Here is an 11,968-nt window from a genome sequence, read left to right on the forward strand (position 1 = left end):
TCGGGATTAGCTGCACCTGTTGTACAGATGACAAGATAGAGGCACCGATATTCCCCCTCCCCACCCCCCCACCCCCGAATCCACCCCAGCTCCTGCTGACTCTGTCCCCAGGCTGGCCTGGAGGACACCTGCCAAACAGCCGGGGCCCTGAGGACTCCCCAGGGCAGCGGGGGTGGAGAGACTAGCACCACGGGTCACGTGTTCGGTCCTCCCCACCCTCCCCACTACCCAGAAATTCCTTCTGTGGCCTCCTCCGCAAACCTGCAGCAAAGTGGGGCTGGGCTGAAATTTTCTCCCGTTGAACAAATATGCTCACTCACTCCAGGCTGGGCCTGGCCTCATTCCAGCAGCTGAACGAGACCAGGCCCTGCCTTCGGAGATTTGAAAGTGGAGCAGACATCAGCCAACAGTCCCCACTCACCCTGACCCCGGGGCAGAGGAGGAAGCGGAGGTGTCACCCAGCTGTCACCTGCTCTGGGAGAGCCGGAGGGAGCCAGCCAGGCTTCCTGCAGGGGGTGAGAGCTGGGCCTTGAGGTCGGGTTTCAGCGGCAGCCGAGGGGCAGGCAGGTGGCTTCTGGGGGTTTCTGAGGGCGACCGACGCCTGGCGAGCAGCGAGCACCCACAGGCAAGTGCCTGCCTGGCAACAGGCTAGCCCCATCCTCACCTCAGTCCTCAGACTCAGCCCGTCAACCAGGCCCCGGCAGCTCCCTCCTGAGCTGACGCCCATCTCCTCCATCAGTAGAGCCACGGCAGCCAAGGACAGGGCCCCCGGGATAAAAAGCTGTCCCCATTCGGACACTTTGCCTTGGCGGGTGGAGGAGACCTGGAGACACGCGTCTTTGTTCTCCCAGTTGCTATGAAACACTTCGTCCTTTGGCCACCAGAGGGCGACAGTCGCCCATACATCGGCTATTGCTGCATCCTGGGGCATCCGCCCGGGACATCCGGGAGGCTGTGGAAGAGGACTTTGTCACTGAAATTTCTTGGGGACTTCTCCCCCACCCCCCCAGCTTTTAAACGCCTTCAAAGCGGAGTATTCCAATCCCAGGGAGCAGCCTAGTTTAGGGATAGCACCTTAGGTACCAGAATACCAGATCCGGGGAGTCTAGACGACTGGTTCAGACTCGGGCTCTGACCCTCCCCAGCCTGAACTGTCTCCTCTGTAAAATGGGATGGTTTCCATGACAGGAGGGAAGTGAAGGGACTCTGAAGGACACAACGCATGACGAAGAAGTTTTGATCAAAGCTGTTTCTCCTCCTGGTGTCAGTGCCAGTATCCTGCTGATCACGGAGAAGGATGGGGAGGCCAAGGAGCACGCCCACCATGACCTCGGGTGTCCCGGAAGGTGACTGTGTCCCTACTTCCGAGGGCAGGAGGGAGGCAGGGAAGCTGGGACAGGGTAGGTGGTAGTTCACAGGGTGAAGGCTCTGGCCCTGGTTCTGACACCGCCTCACAGTGTGACCTCACGTGTGCCTGGCCATCTGTGCCTCTGGACCTCCCAGCACCCTCCCAGCTCTGCCATTGCAGTATCTCCCAGCCTGCAGTCCTCTGAGCTGTTTTGAGAGAGAAAGATCACTGCTGTGGGAGTTGGAGGGAGGGGCTGAAGAATAGCCCCCATGCACCCGGAGATGGGAGTTTCCCTCTTCCTTTGAGCCTCGATTTTCTTATCTGTGGAATGGGCAGGTTAGACTAGGTGATCTCTAACCATTGTCTCTTCACCCTGTCTCAGTAAATACACACAGAGTTCATATTGGTGCTAACTAAACAAACAAACATGCCTCTGCCCAACCTGGCCAGGTCTCCAGGGACAGACACTCTGGGGCACATACAAGTGTCAGTTCTGGATCCTGAGCTCCCCGCCCTTCTTTCTCCTTGCCAAAGCTCTCTCCCCTCTGGGTCTCCAGTGTGCTGTCTACGACGGGTCATTTTGTCTTCGGGGGCTTCTTCTGTCTCCATCCACAGCCCTCCATCCTCCCAAGTGAGGGAGCTGTCCACAGCTTTGTCCTTTCTAGTCCCTGTCCCCAGTGCATGACCCACCCACAGCCAACACCACGGGCATAGGGCTATTCCATAAACAGGAGCTGGATGAATATTTAAAGGGAAGTAGTATTATATTAACAACTTACATGGATGTTGTAATGATCCACAGTGAAATATTCCCTCACCTCTTTGCGAAATTATCATTCCAAACCACGGAATACATTAGGTTTTATGATCTACTCGCTTCCTTGGGGAAATATAAATCTTGAAACATCATCTTCATAGGACAGGGCAAAGAGTCCCCTGGGACACAAGATGTTTAAGAACGTTAACTGAGAATCAGAAATAGTTTGCGATTAATATCGGGGTTTTGTTTATGGGCACAAATAAATCCCTGGTGTAGGGCTGACCTGTAAAAATCTGTCCAAGATGAAAACTCTATTGCAGATGATGGAAATGGGGAAACAATCTGAATTTAAAGAGGTGATTTGGGGTGCAGGGTTGCAGTGTTTAGGAGCTAATATTTTCTGACCGTAAATTTGTATGCTGTTCAAACATTCCTAGTCACCCACTAAAATAAATATGATAGAGACTAGGAATTTATATCAACGGTCTACAGCCATCCAAGTTCTGTGAGTAGGTCGTGTGAAACAGGGAGGTTCTTATTCCTAGGGTCATTGAAAGATCCCCCCTCAGCCCTGTTGCACCATCACTCAGGTGAGGCCCCCGCTGTGAGATGCTCAACGTTGGGGGGTTGGAGAGAAAGCTGTGTCAGCATCTGGGGCCTCGGGTGACTGGAAGTAGGGGGTCCTCCTGGGAAGAGAATTGCTTTGGGGGTGAGGAGACCCACGTGTGCCCTCTCACTCAGTAGCTCTCTGGGAGGTTAGGCAGGCCTCTTCTTTGTTTACAATCCATCACGGACTCCTCATAGCTTCTCGAACAAAGTCGAACCCTCAGAAGCTCTAGCCTGGGTCATAAAATCCTCTGTGACTTGACTCTGCCCCTTTCTCCAGGATCATTTCCCATCACACCAGGCTTTCGGGACTCAGTACGTACTCTCCACTTCTTGGTCCCTTAACCTGCAGCTTCTTCCCAGAATATCCTTCCTCTTTGAGCCATTTGGTACACAAATTGCTATTTTTTAAAAACAGCACGACGGTCTTCTTGTCTCTCAAGCCTTCTCAATGGCTCCTGGGGAGAGGTAGTTTCTCCTTCCTTTGAGTTTCTGGTAAACCCTGAACATCGCGCTCTCCCTCTGTCTTGCGACCTCCCTGTACACAGAATTACAGAACCTACTTCCCTGCCTTACTGGTCTTGGACTTGGCCAAGGGGCTTGATTAAACCAGTGCGATGTGAACAGAAGAGCCAAGGCCTTAAGAGGCCATGTGTTTTCTTTCGTGTTCTCTAGTGCTTCTTTGATTTTCCATGGGAAGAATGTGTCTCTGACAGCTGCTCTCCCAAGGAGAATATGGAGTCACCTGGAGCCAATCTGAATCCAGTCCTTGTCTGGAGCCAACCCCAGCTGCCCTCAGCCTGGAGCAGAGCTGCCTTCACCAAAGCACAGACACGTGAGTGAAAAAAATAGATGCTTATCGTCGGATGCCACTGAGTTTTGAAGTGGTTTGTTATGCAGCAATACTGTGTCAACAGCCGACTGATGCACCATTTCACCTTGGGGCCGGAGCTCAGAGAGGAAGTGCATGTAGAGGAAACCATCTAATTTCGGAGGAATTAAAAAATATTGGGGCTGGTCCTCTAAGCCTCTCAGAGGAGTCCACCTTTGGTGCGATGCCATGTCTGATAGTGGTGCGTGGGGAGGCAGCACCTTCCAGAAATGGGCAGAGGTAGTGCCCTGGCTTCATATTCGATGCTGGGACAGAGATCCAGGAATTCCCACATGTCCGGTGGGGGGTGACGAATGTCTGGGGGGAGCTCTCTGGTTTATATAGATGAGAGATTAGCACAGGGGCACCACAAAGCATAGGCCCTTGGGATCTCAGGTTGCACAAGGTCTCCAGTTATCAGCCTGACATGCCGAGATCAGACAAGGACCAGCCACCGGGGGTCCCCAGGGAAGACCCCAGCACAGGCTGCCCTTATAGTATGAGCACATAGCAGTAGAGAATAGATACATGTTGTTTTAAGCCACGGCAGCAACAGAAAACGACTGCAAGCTGGAAGCCTGTTGCTACTCTCCAGCAGCAGGGGATTGTCTGATATAATCTTGTTTTTGTAAAGAAAAAAATGACAGAGATTTATGGGAGAGGGTATAGAGCTGTGGTTACAAGTTCGGCCTTTGGAGGTAAACAGATCTGGAGGTCTTCCTCTGGTTCCACGCTTCCCAGCTGTGTGATCCTGGGCAAGTGACTTACCCTCTCCCAGCCTCAATTCCTGCATCGGTAAATCTCATATTGTTATTGTGGGAACTGAAATGTGCCTGCTATACAGTGAGCACCCACTAAACAGAAATATCTATTATTATTATTATTATTATATTATACAAAAGGACCTACAGCAATCTGACAGTCATCTTGGGGTGAGGATGACTTTATTTTTGTCCTCGTTTTCTGATTTTTCTATCATGGACAAAATTTCCTTTGGAATACGAGAAAAAACAATACCAGGTGAATTGAAACAAGGAAAGAATCTGAAAATGTTTAGAGCTTTTTATATGTCTGATTTGTTCTCAATGAGCTAGATGGAGTTTGTTGCCTCTTGGGTAATGTTCCCATTTAATTTTTACAAGCTAGTTGCAAATAAATGCTTTCCAATGCCAGTTCTTTTAAACCATTTTTTTAAAAAGCACAACAGACTGCTTTTACCCACGTGGTTTGTTCCCAAGACCTTGCGGTGGAAGGGACCCGAGCGGGGCACGCGGCCCTGGGAGAAGCGCGTGGGGTGCAGGAAGCCGGGTCTTCTGAGAATGCAGGGCTGGGCGGGAGCATCTTGGGACAGGGGGCAAGCGGGCTGTTGCTTGATACTAGACTCCGGGAGGAAAAAAAAAAAAATCAATGTTCAATTGTGGTTTTAAGGAGATTATGTTTACTTAAGAAAGTCATTAGTTGTGGGTATTTCTTTGCAAATGGCTTGAAACCGCATCTTTGCTTAGCTATGCAAATGTTAGCAGGTAAAGCGAATTTTATTTCTAATTTTAATTCACCAAACATATCGAGTGTCCACCATGTGCCGGGTAGACTGGAGAGTGGATTTGGGCGAGTGGATGAGGAAAAATGGATAAATCAAGGGCTCCAATTTCCCTGAGCTTTATTACCTACTTTAACATTTCCCCATATTTGCTTTATTTTGCTATTTCTTTTAAAATTATTTTGCAAAGCCATTTGAAAGTAATTTCCAGACAGCGTGACTCTTTATCCCCACGGATTTCAGCATAAACCTCTTAAAGATAAGAACATAGTCCTGTATCACCATATGCTATTATTACTAAGAAAAATCAGTAAAAATTCTGTAATATCTAATACTAAGTCTATATTCAAACGACTCTCTCGCACTCTCTCTCTTCAGCTGTTTTGTTGTCATCGACACCGATGCTGTGTTTTGAATTGCCTGGAGTAAAAACGACCTTTGCTCCATGTAGCCAATGGCACTGTGTTCATCCCCTAGCACCCGCTTGCACAGCAGAGTCCTGTTGGAAAGAAAGTCATGGGCTCAGCAGGGCTGCCTTGCGCCTTCCCCTTATGTGACAACAAATGTCATGTCTCATAAGAAAAGCTGGTCCCTTTTGACTCCCCTTTCCAAAGCTACCCAGGAAGAGCTTACGCTCTCATCCCAGAGCAAAGGCTCAGATACACACCTTGCCTGATGTCACCACCTAGAAAGTGGCAGAGCAGAGAGACTCTGAACCGAGTTGTGTAATTACAAAGCTAGAGCTCTAGGGGCTCCCGGGTGGTTCGGTCGGTTGAGCGTCCCACCGGCTCAGGTCTTGATCTCACAGTTCATGGGTTGGAGCCCGGCATGGGGCCCTGTGCTGGCAGCTCAGAGCCTGGAGCCTGCTTCGGATTCTGTGTCTCCCTCTCTCTCTGCCCCTCCCCCGCCTCAAAAATAAATGAACATTAAACATTTTTTTTAAAAAGAAAACAAAGATGGAGCTCTGCTCTTCCCCCCCATCCCCCCTGCCTCCCCTTCTCCCACGTGCAGGAACCACTGGAGTGAATAACTCTGACACCAAAGTAGGAAGCGGACCCAGCTCAGTGGAGGCGATTACTGTCCAAAGGTGATTCCCCTCACAGTATGCCACAGAAACCATGGCAAGAGCTTCAAGGAAACAAGAGCATTGCCTTCTCCAGAATGACTCCCCCTGACAACCTGTTGACTTAGCTCAGGCTGCCATAACAAGGTGCTGAAGACGGGGGAGGCTCAGACAGCAGCTCTCTACCTTCTCACAGTTCTGGTGGCTGCAAGTCCAAGGTCAAGGTGCCATCAATGTTGGCTTCTGTGAGGCCTTTTTTCTGGCTTATAGACACCTGCCTCTCACCGTGTCCTCACGTGCCCTTTCCTCTGTGCGCACTCAAAGAGACAGACGGAGCTTTCTTGTGTCTCTTATAAGGACACAGTCCTTATTGGATTAGGGCCCGACTGTGATTATCTCATTTAACCTCAGTTTCTTCCTTCAAGGCCCTGTCTCCAAATATAGTTATAGCTTAGGGCTTCGGCATGTGGATTTTGGGAAACACGATGCAATCCATCACGCCTGTTCAGTGTTTTTACTGAAAAGCAAATATTTTGGTTGCATCTAAGTTGGGTTTAGCACAGTGTAGATGGTGGTCTGCCTAGCCTAGATGCTTCTTTACAATCCTGACCATTCCCCCTGCTTAAGCGAGGTTCCCCTGGCTTTACCCATTGACCCAGCAAAAGGAAATGCCAACTGATCACATCCTGGAGAAAAACCCAGCTCAGCCCTCAGTTTCTTCCTATAGTCTTCTCCTCACACCCTCCCACTGTAGAAACTGAAAATGCCAAATATTCACTGCCCTGTCTCCTTTGCACCAAGCAGGACTATGACCAGGGCTTGGCCAAATCAGACTCGTGCCCGTGATTTGAAGTGTAGGCTGCTGAAGCGGAGGAGGGATCCTGCAGAAGCCCCTCTGGCAAGGCGTCGGGAGCAACAGCAGCCAAACAGTTTCCCGAGGTGGCAGATCTGGTGGCTGCCTCAGTGGGGCAGCAGCAGTGGGGTCTCCGCTGGGCCAGTGATGAACATGGTTTCCAACACTGTCCCAGCTGCGTGGCTTCTGAGGCCCTCTCGTATGCTCTGTGTGCTACTCAGTGTCCTACGACAAAGTTGTTGTCGGTGTGAATTACTGAGTAGATTTCTTCCACTTGCAATGAAGAACTCTGGCTGCTACCTCACCACCTCTGAAGGCCGTGCAGGCACGATCCATTACTAAAAGGAATCGTCTTACCTATTAGCTAAGCACAAGGGATGCTGCAAACTTCCCTTTCTTTCCAAATATACTCTTTCTCTTGGAATAATTTTAAACATACAGAAAAATTGCAAAGGTGGTACAGAGTATTCTCATATACTTTACAACCAGTTTCCTCTATTTTTTTTTTTTTTAGAGAGAGAGAGAGAGAGAGAGAAAGAGGATGGGGGAGGGGCAGAGGGGGGAGGGAGAGAGAGAATCTTAAACAGGCTCCATACTCAGTGAAGAACCCCACATGGGGCTCGATCTCATGACTGTGAGATCGTGACCTGAGCCGAAATCAAGAGTCGGATGCTCAACCAACTGAGCCACCCAGGCGCCCTAGTTTCCTCTATTATTAATATCTTACTTTAGTATGGTACAGTTGTCACAGTTAATAAACCGTTACTGATACATTATTGTTAACTAAAGTCCAAACATTATTTAGATTTCTTTGTTTTTACCTATTATACTCAATGTCCATTTTCTGTACCAGGACCCCATCCCGGATTTAGTGGTCATGTCTCCTTAGTCTCCTCTTGGCCATGACAGTTTCTCAGACTTCCCTCGTTTTTGATGATTAGTTCTGAGGAGTGCTCATTGGACATTTCATAGAATGTCTTTCTATTGGGACTTTTCCGATATTTTTCTCATGATTAGACTGGGGTTATGGGTTTGGGGGTAGGAAGACCACAGAGGTAAGTTGCCCTTCTCATCATATCATATCAAGGATACATCCCATCAACATGACTGATCACTGTTGATGTTGACCTTGGTCAGTTGGCCCAGGTTGTATTTGTTATATTTCTCGACTATCAAGTGACTCTTTTTTTTTTTTTTTTAGAGAGAGACAGCATGAGTGGGGAAAGAGGGGCACAGGGAGAGAGAGAGAGAGAGAGAGAGAGAGAGAGAGAATCTCAAGCAGGTTTCACACTCAGTGCAGAACCCAATGTGGGGCTTGATCCCATGAACACATGACATCATGATCTGAGCCAAAATCAAGAGCTGGACACTCAACCGACCGAGCCACACAGGCCCCTCTATCAAGTTACTTTTGTTCTTTCTTTCCATTGTGTAGTCTTTGGAAGGAAGGAGCCATGCATAGCTCCCCAACTAACAGAGGAAGTTATGATTCACTTCCTTGTGGGTGGGATAGCTTCTGCACAAAAATTTCCTTTCCTTCCTTCCTTCCTCCCTCCCTTCCTTCCGTATGTAGGTATTTAGTACTTATTCGGATCAGTATGGGCTCATGGGTATTTATTTTATATTTTGGATTATAATCCAGCACTATTTTATTTATTTTGTTGCTTCCATATCCCATTAGCATACCCTCCATCAATGTGGGCTTTAAAATCTGTTTTGTTAGCACTTTCTTCCTTTGGCATTGTAAGGTGTTCAAGGCTCATCTTGCCTATTTCCCGCACATGCTGGGGTTGGCCGTTTTTCTAAGGAGTGTCAATTCCTTTCACTGGAGAATGGTATTTGAAACCACGGTTCAGGTGCTAGGTATGCTTGTAGCTACTGAACGGTTCTGGCCATTTCCTAAGCCTCTCAGCTGAGAAGACAAGATGTACATGGGTACACTAACCTGTGTGTATACGCACGCCTATACGTACTCTATGTGCGACCGTCTGTGTTCATATTAAGTTGCGTAGGAATTCATAGTCTTATCCCCAGCTCCCATCCATTGCGCACTCAGTACCTGCGAACCTCCCACGCCCACAATGAGAAACCTCTCCCCCATCTGCCATCCATTTAGGTCAGTGTCCAATTCCAGTGTACCCACAAAGTAGGTTCAGAATTAACCCTCACCCCGATGGGAAACAACTTTGTCAACTACAGTAGAAGAGGTTTATGTGTCATTCCTTTTGCCTTTAGTTGTTTTTTTTAAAATTTTTTTTTTTACATTTATTTATTTTTGAGAGACAGAGAGACAGAGCACAAGTGGGGAGGGGCAGAGAGAGAAGGAGACAGAATCCGAAGCAGGCTCCAGGCTCCGAGCTGTCAGCACAGAGCCCGATGCGGGGCTCAAACCCACGAACTGTGAGATCACGACCTGAGCCGAAGTCCAGCGCTTAACCGACTGAGCCACCCAGGGGCCCCGCTTTTGCCTGCTTTTGCCTTTGGTTTTGCAGACACCACTAACTCGCAAAGTTACCTCAGGCAGCACCTTCTGCTCCACCCCTTTCAGTAAGGCTGTTTGACTTTTGTGCAAAATCCCTTTTTTCTCCCGTTATGCAGATCTCAGCCCAGACGGAGTCAGCCTCAGACAGTCCCTAGGACCCCTTCTTTCTCCTGACCATCCTTCCTCTTTTCTATCCTCTGTCGTCTTCCTGAAACCTGCTAGCCCTTTCCCTGGGGTGGGCCGGGGAATATGAGCTCGGTCTCGAACCTGAAGGAGCAGAGGAGAGTTCTTCCCATCAAGGAGTGATGCTCCATAGACCTCCGGGGGATGAGGTCCAAGGTCCCAGATCCCCCAGAGGATAGAAACTATAAAACAAGAACCATTTTCTCTCCTTAGGTTCATGTACTCTCGGAGAGTTACTTCCAGTATATTGTTTTTCGAACTTAGCCACTATCCACAGACATGAGGATGGAAAGGAAGACAGGGGTGAATGGGATCAGGGAACAGTGTCCCGCCACGTGGAAGACTGTGTGGACTGGCTGCAGGGTTGGGTGAGAGTCACGCCACAGTTCCACAGGGTAAGGATTCTCCCCAATCAAATCGTTCATGGAAACAAAATTTCATTCGCTTTTAAACATTATGTTCTTCAAATTTCTCTGTTATGTCTATTTAAAAAAAAATCACCAGTGTATTGGAATACTTTGAAAACTCACCCACTCCTGCCTGAAAGGTGATCTAATAACAGTCTGGTGCCTGTCATAATCTCTGCGGCTCTGGCCTGGGGGTCCCCAAGTTTGAAGTGGCGTCCCTCATTCTGTCCCCGGGGGGTGCGGAGGGAGCCTGACAGCCCGTCGTTTCTTGCCTTTGATAAGCACCTTCCTTATACGAATTGCACCTTCCCCTGAAGTAACTTTTCCAGCTTTACCCCTCACCCCACCCCTTCTGTCCCTGTTTAAAAGGAGGCTATTCAGACAGCTTGAGAACAATGATGCTTCGGGATGGTTTAATTGGGGGAAGGAGACCTGTAGAGGGTCTTATCTGGGGTGAGTGTCTCAAGCATCCAAGATTATCTCCCTGTCACCTTGTGACCCATCTTCTTCATGCCACCTTTTAATTTTGGTAGCAATTACGGTGTATCTGGATAATGCCCATTAGCATATTCATGGTCATCTCTTCACATTTATTGTCCACACGACTCATTAATCTTCATCTACTTTGTGTGTTTGACAGCTCAATCTATTTTGCAATCTCTGGGAAGCAGCCATAGCCCCCCAAAGCCTTTGTTTTCCTGTAAATAAACGGTGTTGGAACCAGAGGACAATGGTGCATCCCGTGGTGATTGACACCAGCCACGGCTACTAATCAGGATGGGACTTCATCGCCAGCTGAGTCGAGTGCATTATGGGGCCATTGTTCCAATGCTGCCAGGGCAAGAACACACACAGCCAGTCACCTTCGCAAGATGGGTTGATTGTTCTTCAAGATTAGACCGAGTTGCCTTATTATCCGTCCCAGACAACAAGGCATCTCACCCAAACAGACGCATGTGCAGGGATGGCCGGTGCGCTGGCCAGATTTGAATTGCTAATGTATAATCTGCCCGGCACAGATGTGCAATGAATATTTGGATGTTGTTTTGCCCGTCAGTCGAAGAGGCTGAATGGATGAGGTGATGAGTATTCAGTGATGGGTCCTGGACGTTGGCCAACAGCAGAGTTTGAGAACTTGTGCTGACGATAATCAGACTACCCTGCAAAGTACCTTTGCGGTACTTTAGCAGCGAATTCTGTTAGAGACTGGTTGGTGGAAAGTTCCCTTTCCTTTTTGGTGCAACGAGATGTTTTGTCATGTGTTTCAGACTTGGAAAATGTATAGAAGTTGCCTTTATCGTGCCCTCACCTACCAACACTTGAGGCTGTGAGTAATGCAGAGCTGACTGGTTGGGTTTGAATTCCCCGTTTTCTAGCTTATTTGTTTAAGCTCATTTTGCCTGTTAAAATATGGCTGAAAAATTCTATCAACCATATAGAGCTGCTATGAGAATCCAATGAGTTGATGTACATAGAATAAGCCCTAGAACAGTGCCTGGCTTAAGCGTGTGCTCAACAAATGTTAACAGTTACCATATTATTGGTCATTTGCTTTTTCTCAATGTTACTGTGGTCAAGTAGATTGGATACATTGAAAATAAAGTTAAACCACGTTCATTACGTCAGGATGTCTCCTGGCCTTCACTATGCTGCTTTATCTGGCACAACTCCAGGTGTATGGGACATTTCCCATATTTATATGATCACGGAGTCCTTTTGCCAGAAGCATCTCTTACAGCTTATTCCCCCAGAACATACTATAGGAAAAGCTGCCTAGAATATAACACATTTGCAAAGCTTTAAAAGAAAAACATGGGATTCAAGAGTGTATATATAATCAAGCTACTTATATGTG

The 11,968-nt window shown here is 48.2% G+C and overlaps 1 long non-coding RNA gene across 1 annotated transcript; it reads left to right on the forward strand.

Moving 5' to 3' along the window:
• The first annotated feature begins 2,155 nt into the window (after positions 1-2,155).
• Positions 2,156-11,738, forward strand: LOC147574932 (uncharacterized). Its single transcript, XR_015242897.1, has 2 exons — positions 2,156-3,549; positions 10,754-11,738. It is a non-coding gene; the product is annotated as an uncharacterized LOC147574932 (long non-coding RNA).
• The last annotated feature ends 230 nt before the right edge of the window (positions 11,739-11,968 follow it).

The sequence above is a fragment of the Puma concolor genome, chromosome D4, assembly GCF_028749965.1.
Source record: "Puma concolor isolate L17-30 chromosome D4, mPumCon1.1.hap2, whole genome shotgun sequence".
Classification (NCBI taxonomy): domain Eukaryota; kingdom Metazoa; phylum Chordata; class Mammalia; order Carnivora; family Felidae; genus Puma; species Puma concolor.